We start from the raw sequence: 17,070 nt of genomic DNA on the forward strand, positions 1-17,070 counted from the left end.
CTTTTTGGCACTAGATACTTGGTGAGTTGGACTTCCACTCTGGGATTCAGCTCACACCAATGCAGATCCTCTGCCTATTGCTTAGCGTTCTTACTGAACACATGAGGTTGGACTTCAGGGCAAGCACTTGGAAAAGGTGGCCAGCAAAAGATTTCTTTTATTTTGCAGTGAGAAGCTTAGCACTTGGCAGAAAAATAAGAAAATCATTACTTTTCCTTCTTCAATGTACAAGTTTTTACTTTCATCTAATTTTTTTTACCCACTATTTGGTTCATTTTGGATATTTCTTTGTGGATTTTTTGTTATTTAAAATATCATATTTATTTAAAAATTATGAGCAGTCCTAAAACTTCTTGGAGTTTTCATATTTTATAGGCTAGAAGATACTGAATGAATTAGTTAAGCTTGAATTGTGTATTCATTTTTATCTACTGGATTATAATTTTACTCTTAAATACTGACATATCAAAAAAGTTAAGGTGAAATTGAAAAGGGGATATTAACTAACATTCATGCTGCAATTCCTCATACTGTGGCCTATTTGATTTGGGATGCAAGTCTAATTTATGAAATCATTATCTAACCTGTTCTATTTGACCAATAATGCTTTCTTTGCATAATTTAGATCATGCATTTTCTTGTAATCTTTTGGATCTGTGCCTATACAATTAATTGCATTGATATTATTTAAGTCACAGTACACCTTCCACATAAGAGCTTCATTGTAGTAAAAGCTGCAGATTTTAATGCATCAGGGACTTATTCTGCCAATATTTTTTCTATAATACTGGAGCTACACAAAAGCATTTTGAACATATACAGATTGCTAGAGCCTAAATATTTTTTAAGAACACAGAGGCACATGCCACATGCTAGCTGTAAATTAATGTCTACAGTGTTGCAGAAATCAGCTTTCCATGTCACAGCTTTCCTCCCTGAATGAAGCAAGAGTCAGCTAGCAAATATATGTGGTAGACCTCAGATTTGCCTCACTGGGAGTTCACATGTATTTTTAACTGCCTTCAATTGTTAATGTATTCCTCCAATGAGATGCATCACCTTGAAGAATGACTTTTTGCCCTCTGGGAATAGGCCAAACAAGTATTTCATTCGCTATGATAATCAGTTCTACCTTCAGCAACATATAAACTCAAATTTAATAGGCACCAGTGATTAAGTTTTAAGTCAACGAGTCATCACTGTCCACTGTGAAAAATAATAAGAAAAATACAAATTATAATGAATTTGGCTTCAGGAGGTCTTGTTAGACATAATGGGACCATAGCTATTTCAGGAGATGGCAAATAAATGTTTTTCCTTCTCATTATAGACTTTTTTGAGTCACCAATTTTCAGTGATAAGAAAGATTTCCTGTAACGTGTGCTATAGTTATCTCAGGTCATTTGTTCTGACCACTTAGAGTATACAGTAGAAAGAAAAAAAGAAAGGACCCCTTACCATAGACTACTACTATTTAAATCTCTAAAAATACTTAAAACTATATAGAGCTCTTCAAGGATATACATAAATTTAATCTCAGGCAAACCTTCAACTGTCAAAATCATCTAGGGCTTTTCTCCAACTTCAACTTTGCATTGGAATAAAAAAAATGTACATGACATTATGGAAAATAACAAATCATCCCTAAATCAGCAGGCAAGGCTGTGGACAGTAAATGATACAGTGGTTCCACTTTCTGGAAACTGAGTAGTGGGATAAAATGAAGAAAGATACTACTGACAGGGCAGGGATGATGGGAACAGGCTCACAATATGAATGATATGTTAAGTGATTGGCTCCGATGGAATCATGGGATTGCTGCTGCCTTGTGCAGATGCTGATTTTCATTCTTATTGTTCATTGCCTAAGACTCCAGCATATGAAAAGGGGAGAGAAATGAGAAGCCATGAGCATATGCATTCTCTGTATATATACATAGTCAGAAATATTCTGAACACTTGCCCAGATATATAGAGTGGAAAAGAGAAAAGCCTAAAGACAAAAATACATATCGTGTCAGCAAGGTTTATTGCTTTTAATAGTCACAAATGCTTCCTGCATTTGTTATTATACTTTTATTTGATAATACAAAAGATGTATAGGTCCTTAACTCCAAAACAAGTGAAATAATGATTCAATTCTATATAATAGTATACTGTCTAGAATAACAAAGATGTGTTTCAGGTTGTTCTGATGTGCTTTTAGAGATGTATTTTATGCATTTCTTCCTTCAAGCCAGAATAGATCACTTTGTTCACTTGATTGGACTTGTGTGTGTAGGTGTGTATTGTCCGTGTGAAGGGGGAAGATGGACCCACAATCGGAGGAAATCATTGTTGCATAATGCCATATATTAGACACACTTGCATAAAATTTGGTGCAATGCTGGTGTCAAAGGGTTCATTTCCTAAGATTTTCTTTAAACTAATTTTATTGCTATATAAATGCAATTCCATCAGAGCTCATTTAGATAGTAATCTTTCTGTGAATAAGTATCCAAATTTATAACATGACTAATTTTTAAATCCTTTGCTACTGTGAATTTCTGGACATAAATGAGCATTATTATCATCAATTTACTTTAAATTACAAATTTTAAATAGAAATTGCTAGCATGTCCAGGTAAGATTATTTTTCATTGAAAAATATAACAAATATCAGTAAGCTACAATAAAATTGAAACTATCCAAGGTATAATCTTATAGGCTTAGCAATCAATGTTTGGAATGAATAAATATATATTAGTTACTAAACTTATTGAAGAATAAAAGTGTTTGAAAGGTATGTAGTCAGTTGATTTATCAAGTTTTAGGCCACATGCAATGTATTTTTTAAGTAATTATTTCAGCAGTAACTCTAAGAAGGATGTGACTAATTTTTGTAAACAGCAGACATATTACCCTAAATACTACAAATTATATTTGCAAAATTTGCATGGAAGGCAAAATCAGTGAGATTGATGAAGGGTAAGTTAATGGGTAATGAGGAGAGCTCTGAAATTACTGTGCCTTCTGAATTGAAGATAAAGTTATACACTTGTTAGTATTAGAGAACTCTACAAATTTCATTTTCTAGGGTAAAGCCCAGCAGGCATTTTCTGTGAATCCCCCAATACCACTCAGCTCACCCCCTGAGGGGAAATGCCACGTGCATTCAAATCAAACATTTTCCTTCAAGTTCTCAACTAATGGCTTTCCTAGGAGACCAAGGCCTGTCAGTCACCCACTCCCTATTTAGACATGTTAAAACAGAATGTGTTCTTTATTTGTATTTCATTGAAGTGATTCAGTTTTCTCATATTGAATTTGTATCCAAATCCCAGGTTGTCAATACTGCTTAACTTGGGGCTTCTGTTTGTTTTATTTTTCTCTGCAATGCAGGAGACTGAGACTGTCCATTCCTCTTTTGCCCCTCTGTAAGTTTACCCAGTATGCTAAGTATTTAAAGTTATTACTGCAAATTTTATGACCTAAAATACACATTTCTTTTCATTGAAATCTGTTCTGTCACATTCACAATTTATTTAAATATTATTGTCAAAACTCTACCCAGGTTCTCATTTTAAATAAAAAGAGAGTATATCTATCTTTTAAAAAGTGAGGGTGTTCTTTTATTTTTAATTATTTTTCTAAGTGATTCTATTTCTAGAGAAAAGCCTAGTGAAACAAAGCAATAAATTTGACAGGTCTGTGAACTCTCTTTGTACAAAATATTACATATATGTATATATATATATATATATATATATATATATATATATATATATATATACATATATGTACATACATACACATGGAGACATATGTACACTCCTGTACTTACAACCTCTGAGTTAGTTTACTTGTGTTTAAGACTAAAAGTACATATTAGGCTTTCCATAAAAACAAGAACTGTTATGTTTGATATGCACTTCAAAAGCCTAAAAGGCCAAAGAGAGCCCTTCCTTAATTATTGAAGAAGTGTCTGTAAAGGAAACATGAGCAAATAGCATTCATGCTTTCATCCCTAGTAACCTTTTATTGTCCTTTTCTTCAGATGGCCAAGTCAGTATATCTAATAAAGGCAGCAGCAGCCATCAAAGAAGGCAGGGCTCTAATAAATGGTCCTGATTAAAGGCCTTGACAGGGTATGAACTTTGCATAAATTTTCTTATGGTGTCAGGCTAGGATACTGATTGAAAACTCATTAACATAATCACACATTTAGAGGAAATGCTGTAATGTATCAAAAACATTTCCCTTAGTGTAATAATTTTAAGGACATTAAAATGCAAATGATAATAAGGAACTGTGTTTAGTGGTGTTCTAAAAGCCTGATTATTTAAATATTTAGCACAAAGTGTGGAACTGCATTCAGAAAGGTGTCTGTGTGATTTCAAAACTGTATCTATAGATAATCTTGGAAGTCATGGCTGGTCTTTCCAATTTCTTTTCCAATTCACAGGCAAACAAAACTAATCAACCATATTTGCCTTAAATGTTACTGAGCAATACAAAAAATAATTATAAGGTCTTACACACACACATACACAAAAGAAAAATAGATTCAAGCTGCAGGCATCAGTTTTTTCCAATGATTAGAATTTTTTTCAGAAGTAGTGAGCACTTTTCTTTTTCTATGATTGTACCTTGAAAATGTGCAGAAGCATTTTGGCATCTTTCTTCCTGCCTTTGTGGACGTGTTTATAAAGCAGCAGAGAATAAGGCCAGCCAGCAGTGCTTTCCCTCAATGCTAATTCCTACCAATAGAAGAAACACAGCCCTCCCCCACACAAATAGCCATAATTATGTAAAGAATGACTGCTTCAGACTGATGACTTTCAATATGCTCAAGTCTAGCATACTGGTATAAGAGGCCAGAAAGGTCAACAGTAATTCATAACTGCTATAAAATTGTGCAGCATCCCAGGGCTCCTGCAGGATGCTGACATTATCATGAGTCTTCTGCTGGTTTGTATATGTAAATGTGTGATAGGAAGTGCACAGCTTTTACCGTATCACATGCAGAGCATCAATCAGGCAGTGGAATACATCAGAGTATTTTCATTATGCCTAGTTATTTACTGCATCAGAAGAAATTACCCTGGCAAGCCATGCAGCCTTCTCTGGGTATCACGATATGACCAACCAGGCTTCAGCTTGGGAGTCTTGTAAACATTACAGGATTAATCTCACAATCACAATCATCAATCTTTCCTAGTCCAGCCTCAGTGTAACTGTGAAGATTGGTAACCAGGCCATGTGGATTTAAATTTAACCCTGAACATCAAAAGCATCAAAAGCTGGATGTCAGACCCAAGCTTCAGATTGCAAAACACCTGTATGTTTTCAATTTGGGCAGAAGATAACAGATGAAAACATACACGGAATTTCTTTACAATCATCTTAATTTGTCACTTTCGTTTTTGGGTTCCTCATTGGGATATTGCAGATTTGTTTGTTTGTTTTTAAATATTATCAAAAATCCTGTTGTAAGTGGGATATGAAAACAATTATTACGTGAGTAAACAAATTTCCCATGTGCTCCAGTAGAAATCAAGGAAGCCTTTCAGAGATGTAAATTGGGAGCCTCTTCTTAATTAGAGGACCAGTTCCAAGTCCTCTTGTGGTAGGCCATAGAATGTTAAAATCCCAGGAGTCATAGAATAAGCAGCATAGCAATATTGCTGACTTATAAGATGACATTGGCATTGCTTGTGGAAAAATTGCCTATTTCCCTGACTACCAAAGGTAAAAAGCAATCTCCCCTTTCTTCTGGTCCAGCAAAAGAGAGGTAGGGGATCTGGGTAAGACAGACAGGTAGAATGAGCACTATATCATTTTAAGTTTAGAAATGGCATAGAACATAGCTATTCAACTTAGACAATGCAGGAGATAATGTGCATTCATTTCTGCAAGCCATATGAAAACCAGGATGATAATGATCAGTTTCCCATAGTCAAGAAACAATAAATATGTAATGAGCAGGGCACGTGTAGACCGCCTGGCAGTTTAATTTGAACTGTGACCTTTTTTTATTATTTTCTGTCCACAGCACTTTTTACTGAGCATGTAGCATTGAGTCAATTCTTTCCCCTTCTCTCAATATCCTGCCAATTCCCATCTTGGAATTAAATATGGTAACTATAAAGGAATGCTTTTTTTTTCATCCATAAAGATTTTTCAATTGATATATCTGTATTGTTTTTATACACAAAAAGTAAATATTTCTTCCTTGTGCTTTAATACTTCCTCATTATAATCATCACTGTAGGTGCTTATCTGCTAAAACTGTCTGACTAAAGGTTAAAAAGTGTGCATCAGATACTGAGAATTTCATAAGGGTTCTCCATCTATGTGTACGCAATCTTTCTGAATAGTATTCTTGATGCTATGAAGCCTAGCTTGAAAAAAATAATAAAAAGGATTATAAAGATTTTTGTTCAAGTAAATCATATGACAATCAAAGAGCCACTCATTGTAAGATTATGATGTCAGAAATTTTAATGCAACTTGCTCCTTTTCCCTTTTTGCTGTGTACTCTTGTCTGTTTTGGGGCAATGTTGTCATTTATAGCAATGTCCCTCTTTTTCATCAGAAACTCCGCCAGTCATATTGTGCTTCTGCAGCTGACATATGATTCTTCTTCTCCTCCAAGGAGATGTGGTTCTGCATATTTGGGTTCTTAGAAAGGGTAAATGGAAGTACTCCCTTGTGACATTTGCAGGTGATGTTCTTCGGTGATTCTCAATGGGGAGGGTATAGCCCAGGAAAGTGACTACTTTGTTCCTTTCTCATGGTGTTGTTTGAAGCAAGGATGTGTTGTACGTAACTATGCTGTGATTTTCACAACTTCCTGGGCTACTTGCTTGGGCTTCCGTGAAATGTTTCTAGGTATTCTAATAGGCTGAAGATCTGAGACAAAAAAGACTGACAGAAGGAACAAGAAATTGGAGAGTAGTATAGTACACAATAACCTGAGACAGAGAGGCAGGGAAGTTGTGCTCCCAGCAATAAAACCAGGTGATTCAGAGGGATTTAAAGTGGGGCACATGGATATAGTATTCAGGATTATTCCTTTGCTAATACAAAAATTAAAAAAAAAATTTAAAAACCTTCAAACATCATTTGACTCTTACTTCGGTTCTGAGGCTAGACTGTTTTCATTCATTTTTTCAATAAACATTAACTGGATTTCTACACTCTACTGATTCTATAATAGTAAGCTAAGAACACGGTTAAAAATAAACAGTTCCGGACTGGCCAGGTCACTTAGTAGTAGATCATTAGGCCAGTATGTATAAGCTCTGGGCTCAATCCCCAGTACTGAAAAAAATGTTCCTAGATGGCAAATGAGAAAAGCGTCTAATGTATAATGCCGACCAGCTCAACCTGCAGTAGGCTGTCTGAATAGGACGACACTCACCTTAGAAAGGTGGCAAAAACTAGAGGGGGAGACAAGCCCTGGCCATAGGTCTACCTGGCTGTAGTTGTCATTTATCTTGTGAGAGGTTATGCTACAATTTAACATAAATTGAGAAAGGTATATGGACCTTTTATAAACAATAAAATATCGTTTCAGTGGCCATAGCTACAATTTTAACATAAATAATAAAGGGTATTTTCTCATTTCACCTTCAGCCTGAAACAACCCTACAGAAATAGTTCAAAGTTTCCCACTTGAGGGTCACCCGCATGCTCCCCCCCAGTGCCTCATGTGTCAATGTGAATAAAGGCAGCCAAGAAATCTCTCTCAGTATTTTCAAAGTCAGCTCTGCATGACTCCATAGCTGATATTAAATAAACAATAACCCAAGGAAGACACATATGAAAATCTCTCGAAAGCACAAATCTGCTGTATTCTTTAGCTCTGGTACATCCTGAGTAATATCTCGGGCATTTTAGTGTTTTTCTACCACATAAGTGATAGTGATGACATTAACACAACACCTAAAAACCTTGTGAATGAAAAATGTTCCTTATTCTAACAGATCTCTAACTGAATATTGATACTCTTTAACACAGAACTCTTCTTACATAAAATCCTTACATTTTTATGCAAGATAAGCATATATATCATAAATCTATCAGATTAAGGAATGAAATAAAACAATTAAGCCAAAATAAATCTGTCTCATCTTTGTTTAATGTATACCATCTTTGTTATTGTATTTGTGTTTAGTTTTCTGAAACAAAGACATATTTGTATGAACTAATGAAGCTGGTACAACAGTTTTTCTTCTTAATCCAGGTTTAAGGCTCCATATGAATAAAGTCTTTTTCCTTTTTGTCAAATTTTATTTTTGCATTCTTTAATTCTTCAAATTCAGTTAATAGAAGTTATTAAGCTAAACTTATTTACATGACAGACAACCTGAATGTAGAAATGTGTTTAGTTATTAATAATACAAAAATTATATTATAGTTGAACTCATAGGAAATAGTTTATTATTACAATTTTGGTGAAATGGAATTTTTATAGATTTAAAAATGAATGGGAAGAAAAATCCCAATATTTGCATATACTTTTCTGAAAATAAAAGAAAATAATAATGTCTTATCACAAGCAAAATTTACACTATTACGTTGTTCAGAGGACCTTAACACTTCTTAAAAACACGAAGATTACTTTCTTTTAATTTCAATTTATCTCTAAAAAGTCTGTTTGAAAAATTATTTTTAGACTATGTCATTTTAATTAACCTAATTGGAACTTTGATTTCTTTCAATTGTTTCCAAATAACCAACGTTTTACCATACAAAATGTAATAGTTATGCTTGTTATATTTAGGCATGTTTATAGTTATGTGTGTAATGGTCATATTAATAGTTATGTATGTCATGGTTTCCAGGTAAGTTCTAAAAGAATTTTCCATCATGCAAAAAAGTATGACATTAAGACAAAGTATGTTTCTATCCATGATGGAACAATGTTTATGCAGATATTAAAGCTCTAATGCTATGCAAACAAAGGAGACTGGACTTCGTGTCAATAACAATCAAAAATATGTGGTTAAAACGGTTATTTCTATTGTTAAACTGAAGGTATCTTCATTGAATATTACAATACTTATAGATATACACCTTTAATACAGTCTGACTTTAATATTCCTTGATTTTTCCAAAAGCAACTATCAGAAAGAGTTATGGATTTAGCTGTGTTTACTGTAATTCTAGATATCTATGAATACATACTTGATACCCATTGATACACATAACTTTGGATTTTTTTTATAAAAACAAAGATACAAAAACAAAATGATTTGATTTTTATTTTTTATAATGCAAATCATTTGGAGATGAACGATTTTTCTATTGTATAGTTTTGTTTCTACTTTCGGATACAACATAAGCAGCATAGATATATTAGTTCATGTTTATGCTTTTTAAATTTATTGACAAACACTTGCATGCACATTTTTATAAGAAATATTCAAAGATATTTATAGGAATATGAAGACAAATTAATTACATTTGAGCTAATGAAAATGAATATTTGAAATGAGCATGTAGGAATAATTAAACTCTTTCAGGGGCTATAAGAATTTCTGACTTTTTAGAGATTTAACTAATACCAAAATATACAGCAATAGTTTATACAAATAACATTATTTATTTATGTAGAGCAATGGTGAAGTCATGACTGTTCAATAAAACTTTATAATTTATTTATAATCACAAATAACTACACATCTATTCCTGTACTAAAGTAACTACAACAATCATATGCTTTACTGACAAACAATATAAAGAACAAAATAAAATGCAACAGCATTTTATTCCATTTAGGACACTGCATAGCAATGTTTCTTGTGCTTACTTTCTGTAAATTTCCAAAATTAAAGACACACACAAGCACATGTTGTTACAAACTCAATTTATTGATATTGAAAATTAGCTACTAACTATGCATGTGTTACATTAATATTGTGTTTTCAGAAAAACTGAAATGTTATGTATAGCAAAAACCTATCCAGTGAAATGCATGAAAATTTACAGATTACCTAAAATGCTAAGAGTTAATTTTGAACTGCTTTCTCTGCGATGTCACCTTGATTAAATTTGGAGTTTGGAGATGAATTGGCCCAAATTCATTAGTGTTCCCTCGGTGCAGATGTTGGTCAAGGTCATGCGAAGCGCATTGACTGCGATGCTAGAGAGCTGGGGGAAGGGATTCCAAAGAAGGGAGACTCTTTAAAGGTCTGGGGTTACAGCAAGAAACTTTGATACTTTTTAACTTAATAAATCTTGACAGCCTAATCATGGCTAAGCCTTTGCAGCGTTATTGGTACAGATGGCAAAGCTAGACATATTTAAAGAGATCTCAGTGGCGAGTGTAAGAGAAGCTCTGACTCCAAATGCAGCACTGGAATCCAGGAAAAAGAGAAAGAAAGGAGGATAAAAAGCTACATGGCATTTCCATCTCCTGACATCTCCAACAGCCTCAGATACAAAATATGATAAGGCTCCTGCTGAGCTAATAAGCCCAACAAATGTCTGTGTCCGTGAAGTAGATGAAGTGGGATCAAGCAGAGGGAGCTGCTGTATGAAAATAAGCAAGCGCCCAGGGTATAATGGCACTAGAGAAAGCTCCAAGGTCAGACTGATGACAGAGACACCAGTTAAGTGGAGACCCCATCAGTGGGGAAGATTTGCCTGCTTGGTCCAAGACATGACCATTAAAATGAAATGAAGCATCTATTCAAAGGAGGAAGGAAAGAAGGAAAGAGAAATCTGGATGGGGAGTAGGGGGTGCATGTGTGTGTGTGTGTGTGTGTGTGTGTGTGTGTGTGTGTGCGCGCGCGCACGTGTGCATGTTTATTTGCATGCAGACGTTAAAATTGAGTTGGTAGAAAATTGAGAATGGACATGCACTTCAAAGTGTCCGTGCATCTGTCAGTTGATGCGTTTAGTGGGCTCCCAGTCTGCATCAGCACAATTTATACAAAGTTCTGCTTTGGGACGGACAGAATAATGACCAGTTCTTCACAATCCACAGGTTTTCCATGAGAAAAAATAATGACTGTGTAAAAACTTTCTACCTTTCTCTGTTTCCTGTGGGATAGGAAATGTTCTTATTCATTTTTATTGTTAGCTGATATATTCTTCAGTAAAGGAAAGAGTTGAGAGAAGTTAGAATTAGCAACAGCAGACCTGACATAACTACCATAGGGTGAGCCTTGGAGCCTGACTTCTGATAGCTTTTATTATCTAAGATGATAAGCCTCGTGGTTTTCCCTGTACTGTCTTCTGTTTAGTTCTGAAAATCCTGTGGCCATGCCTATTTCCCTCAGCAGTGATTCTACTTCCATGGTCAGGCTAATAATTTATAGCTAAAGCTAGCTGCAGTCGTGAGGTGTGTCTGGCTGCGTGAAAGAGGCAAATATTTAGGAAAAGGGAAAGATTAGTCCAAGAAAAGCTGAATTCAGGGCAAGGGGCAGTAATGTGAGGCTAAATCATCCAATCTGGTTGTTACTTTGATCAAATTATTTTCCTTATTCTTTAACTCTCTTTTGCATCTTGAAGCCATTACCCATATTTACATACACACCCATTCTCTCTGTGTCTATCTCTGTTTCATTCAGTCTCTCTCTCTTGCTCTGTACCTAGCACAGAGTAACAGTTATCTTTGTACTCTTCTCTCTCTCTCTCTCTCTCTCTCTCTCTCTCTCTCTCTCTCTCACACACACACACACACACACACATGTTGTAGAGCAAATAGGTGAATTCTGGAAAGTGTGATTTTTTTATTGTTTTTCTTAACGACACAAAGAGTTCATGTTGACCTTAGAATCAGTGCAGGGAAAGCCACTTACCAGTTGCTATATTCTGTAACCACATTTCCAGGCCAACAGACACACTAATGGGTTAGAAGTGAGGAGAAGTCCTTTCTTCGAGTTTAAGGAAATGGAACTCTAATATTTAATAAAAATAATCAGCAAATTTCCTTTTTCAACTTTAGGAATGATTTTACATAATCTGTGTTTTATAGTTAAGAAATATTTAGAGTATGCTTGAAATTTCAAGAGTCTATCAAACTGCAACATTAATTCTTAAGAGAGCATGTCAATTTCAAAATATTTAGAACCTTGTTTAAAAGGTGAAAACCATTTAAACTTAAACATGTGAGGTGGTTCATTATTCATGTAAGAAAACTTGGAAATTATGACATGATTACCATGAAATAGCTGATTGGGTGGATGTTAGTACTTTTTTTGCAAGTGTACAGTTAGTTTTAATTATATACAAATGCAAATATAGTTTTGTTTCTGCGCCCTTAGGTCATATTTGGGGGTATAGTTTTGAAATAGCCATAGATGTTAGAAATATAAAATTTATGACTTCAGTGTGGCTATGATGAAGCCAAGAATTGCTTTCAACAGTTGTAAAAATTTTGGTCCTTATAGTAAAATTAAAGTCTCTTAAAATATCTTCTGAGGGCCAGTTAGTGGTGACACACCTTGAGACAGAGTTAGGCAGATCTCTGTGAGTTGGAGACTAGCCTGGTCCACAGAGTGAATTCCAGGACAGCAGGACTATACACATACACACAGAGAAACCCTGTTTCAAATCATCTTTTGAGGATGTGTATAATCAAAAAGAGATAAATGCCACATTCACTCACTTTCAGGTTAATTATTGCATAAAATTTTTAAATGTCAATAAGTAAAATCAATTTCAAATCATATAAGAATCTTGGTAAAACACAATATTAACTTGAAAAAGTGATGAGTATTAGAAGGAGGAATTTCAAAGTTCGAATTCATCACCAAAGCTTCTTTCAGGATTGCTTATGTAGAAGGACTGCCTGTGTTGGACCAGTGCTAATTGAAGGGTATGTCAGTTTTCCTCCCATCTGCACAGCTCTATGAGACACCTGACTCCGCTAGATGTTCTTATACTCTCTTCCAAATTTGTCCTAGCAAAAGGAGCGTTTGTTGTAAGAGAAGAAAGGAAACAGTATCTTTAATCCAGAACAAAGGGCAGATCAGTGCTGACATTACCACAAACAGTGCTAAGATAAAGACTTTAATAATTCAAACGTTTAATAAATAGAGAGCACCATGAAGATAGTACTATTAGCTTAGTTCAGAGATGTTATGGGCAAAAGTGATAAGCAAAGGCAATAACATTAGGACTTGTTGTGTTGCACAGGTCAGAGGCAATACAGCGTAATAAGACTGCACAGGAAGTACATGGACTTTTCTGACACATCAAGCTGAAACTATGTTCATCTTACAGTTTCTATTGTTTGCACATTTTCTTATTTTTAACATTTTGCTTGCTATTATCAATTTTACAAATTTGAGGAGTTATTATATGAAACATTCCATTTATTGTATTTCAAGAGTCTTATAGACAGGTTACACATAGTTTCCAGTTAGGTTCATCAAATTAATTGAGTTAGATTAATACTGACGAATATCTTGCATATCATCATAGAACCTTCATCTGGTGATGGATGGAGATAGAGACAGAGACCCACACTGGAGCACTGGACTGAGCTCCCAAGGTCCCAATGAGGAGCAGAAGGAGGGAGAACATGAGCAAAGATGTCGGGACCACGAGGGGTGCACCCACTCACTGAGACAGTGGAGCTGATCTACTGGGAGCTCACCAAGGCCAGCTGGAATGTGACTGAAAAAGCATGGGATAAACTGGACTCTCTGAACATGACGATCAATGAGGGCTGATGAGACGCCAAGGACAATGGCAAGGGGATTTGATCCTACTTAATGTGCTGGCTTTGTGGGAGCCTAGCCAGTTTGGATGTTCACCTTCCTAGATATGGACAGACTGGGGAGGACCTAGGACTTACCACAGGGCAGGGAACCCTGACTGCTCTTTGGACTGGAGAAGGAGAGGGAGAGGAGTGGGAGGAGGGGGAGAAGGGTGGGAGGAGGAGGAGAAGGGTGGGAGGAGGGGGAGAAGGGTGGGAGGAGGGGGAGGGAAATGGGAGGCTGGGAGGAGGTGGAAACTTGTTTTTTTTTTCTCCTTTTCTCAATAAAAAACAAAAAAAAAAAGAAGTTTTTAAACATAGATGTTTCCTCCAGTAGAATCTCCAGTAAAGAAGGCAAGAGGGATGTACAAATAAATTTAAGCTGCAGAAGGTGCAAGAAATCTAGAAAAATAGTTGTTGATTGCCTTGGTGGGCTACTCAGTCTAGGGTTAGTAACCCACCTGGCAGTCAGTTATTCCAGGGTCACGGAGAGGCACTACCTGGAAGACATGAGCTAGGAGACAAGAAGGAGGCCATGCTAAGTTTGTCAAAGCCTCCGTTTATTAGAGACGGGGTACAACTTTTATAGGGTAAAGAGTTGGGGGGTGGGCACAGGGGCCTGGGCTCTTGCCGCGTGGTTCACGTTGGTCACATGGTCCGAGTTGGTCATGTAGGCAGGAGGTTGTCTTCAGTCAGGTCACTGTAGGCCAAGAAGTCGCGAGTTGACACACCTAGATCCCTAGATAGTTTGGAATGTGGGGTGGGTTCCGCTAACAGATAGCTCTCATTATCAGCCAATTTGGGTGTGGGGTAGGCTCTGTCAATAGAACTATTCCTAACACAATTAAGGGTGTGGGGTTCTCTGCAGACTCCCCAGGGTGATGGTCCCTGTAATGATTTTAGGAGGAAATTGGCTCCTGACAAATAGTATAAATACAAAGTACTCAGAAGATTTATATTTTGAAATTAAGAAAGAATGGGTCAAACCCTAGCTCTGTAATTTATTGCTTTATTAGCAATTCATTTAATGCCAGATTTCAAATATCAAAAATGAGCAAAATAATATTGCCTTTTTTAAAGAAGGATGGTAAAAATATAAAATATAGATGGGAAGCAAGATCTGTCAAGTCAGGAATAACCAGCTGCTCACTTCTTCAACTGAGATGTTATAAATGTAGGAAGACATTACAAATTCCATGAAAGAAAAATACTACATCTTGCCAAAATTAAGTTATCATTGGTTTAATTATTTCTTTCCTTCCACAAATATGCCAGCTTTTCCAACTTTCTTTTTTTTCTTAAAGGCAGCACAATGACCTTGAGTGGGTAAAGCCTTTTTATTCCTCCCTACTTACTCCTAACTTGCAATTGCACTTCCTTTCTTCTCATCTGCATCTTCCTCAGTAGTACTTACTCCTTGACAACAGATTTGAAACTGCATGTAGGGTATGGATATATGCTGTTGACTTTTCCTCTTGTTTAACAAAATTAATAGTCTTTCCTAAAGATCAATTTTCAAGATGGGACACGACAGTCAGTGATGGATGCCATATTCTCTGAATGTGAGGGGGTTGAAGATGTGGCCCAGAGCTGAAGAGCACTTCCAGAGGATCCAGTTTCACATTCCCAGCACCTGCATTCCAGCTCCTCATCATCTGCAACTCCAGTAGTGGGGGATCTAATGCACTCCTCTGCCTTCTACAGGAGCTTCATGCTTATAGAATCCAGACATACCCGCAGGTGAGACATCCACACACATCAATTTTAAATACAGGTAAAATAATTTATAGCTAATTTATAGCAGATATATGAAACTTGTTTTTGTGTGTTGCCTTTGGGGGTCTCTATTTAGAGCAACAAGAAGTGTAACATTATTTCTCATCAAGCCTCACATTTGACTCAGCCTCTGATTAAAGTGTTCTACTTTCACCAAAGAACTCCCTTCGGAAGGCAGTTGGACATTACAAAAGTCGTTGAGTTTTTAAAAACCATTTTTAATGGTATTTGACACTATGTAACATCACAGGAGACAATTTTTAAAAGTTTTTAAATTGGGGGAGACTATTAAGAAAAGTATAGTTTTATTCAAGCAAATTCTACTCTATGGACAGTATTTAGCTAGATATACAAGTGTTTTGAGTAAATTAAATAAAGAACAGAACCATTTAGATTTGTGCCTAATAAATGATTTGGCATGAAGCAGAGATTCCACTTACATGTGGATATGCATGAACACTGTAGAAAGTGCTGTTTAGAAAGACTTGGAAATATAAACTTGATTGTCACATTTTCTATTTTTCAGTCTGCCAACTAAAACTAGAGAGGATACTGATTTCTCTTCTTTGGGAGGACAACTTGGCATAGGACACTACACTCTCCCTGTCATACTCTCTTGTGATTCAGAGAAGAATTGCCTTGTCCTGGTCAGATAATTGTGGCCCTCAAGGAATTCACTCATCGTTTTATCATTATCTGTAGCTAAACCCAGGAATAACATTTGACACACTAATTGAACGAAGCAAGATTACTGAAGAATTTTAGGACATACAACCAAAATTTCTTGTTTTCTTTTCTATAGACTTCCAAATTCATCCTGCTTTAATTTACTTTCACCCCAACTAAAATACTAAATACTAAATAAAAATACTAAATGCATAATTCCTTATCAACTATGAAAATATTTTTAAAAAATTCAATAGTGGCTACAAACTGAGATTTAAGCTTTTCAAACTTATCAAAAAATATTCTTTATAGAGAATTTTTAGATTATCACTTTTATTATTTATATTATTTTATTTATTTTTTATAAATTTGTTATTTAAATATCATTTTGTTGTTAATTTTTAAATTATTAAAAGTAGAAGATGCAAGAATTTTAATTTAATAAAATTTGAGAATATAAAGAGTGAGATAGGTCTATAATGTTAATGCAAACTCACTATAAAATACAGTAGATTTCCAGGGATCTCAGTAAACTATTTTCTTAACATTCCTCTTTTTGTTTAACAAATCATGATTTTGAGATAGTCGATAGTCAAAAAGCAATAAGACTAACAAAGAAAATCAGTAGTTCTTTATTCTCTTCCTGTCTGTTCCTAGAGCAAAATATGTTTGTGTTTCTTTGTTTTAGCTGATTCTTTCATTAATAAAATGTGAGGTTTCAAATAAAAAACCACATGGCTTATTAATTTTACTCCTTATTCTCTAAAATTCTGTTTCTTAGTATAGCTATTTTAGGAAGATATGTAGCTAGGGTATGCATTATTGTAATTGTGGAATTATTACAAGCCACCATGTCAAGTAGTAAAATATTATTGTGTTTCATTTCCAATATAACTTCTTGCTAGTTCTAGAATGAAATGATTTGCAATT

The sequence above is a fragment of the Microtus oregoni genome, unplaced genomic scaffold (genome assembly GCF_018167655.1).
Source record: "Microtus oregoni isolate MIOR12 unplaced genomic scaffold, Mior012 000017F_ref0000208, whole genome shotgun sequence".
Classification (NCBI taxonomy): Eukaryota; Metazoa; Chordata; class Mammalia; order Rodentia; family Cricetidae; genus Microtus; species Microtus oregoni.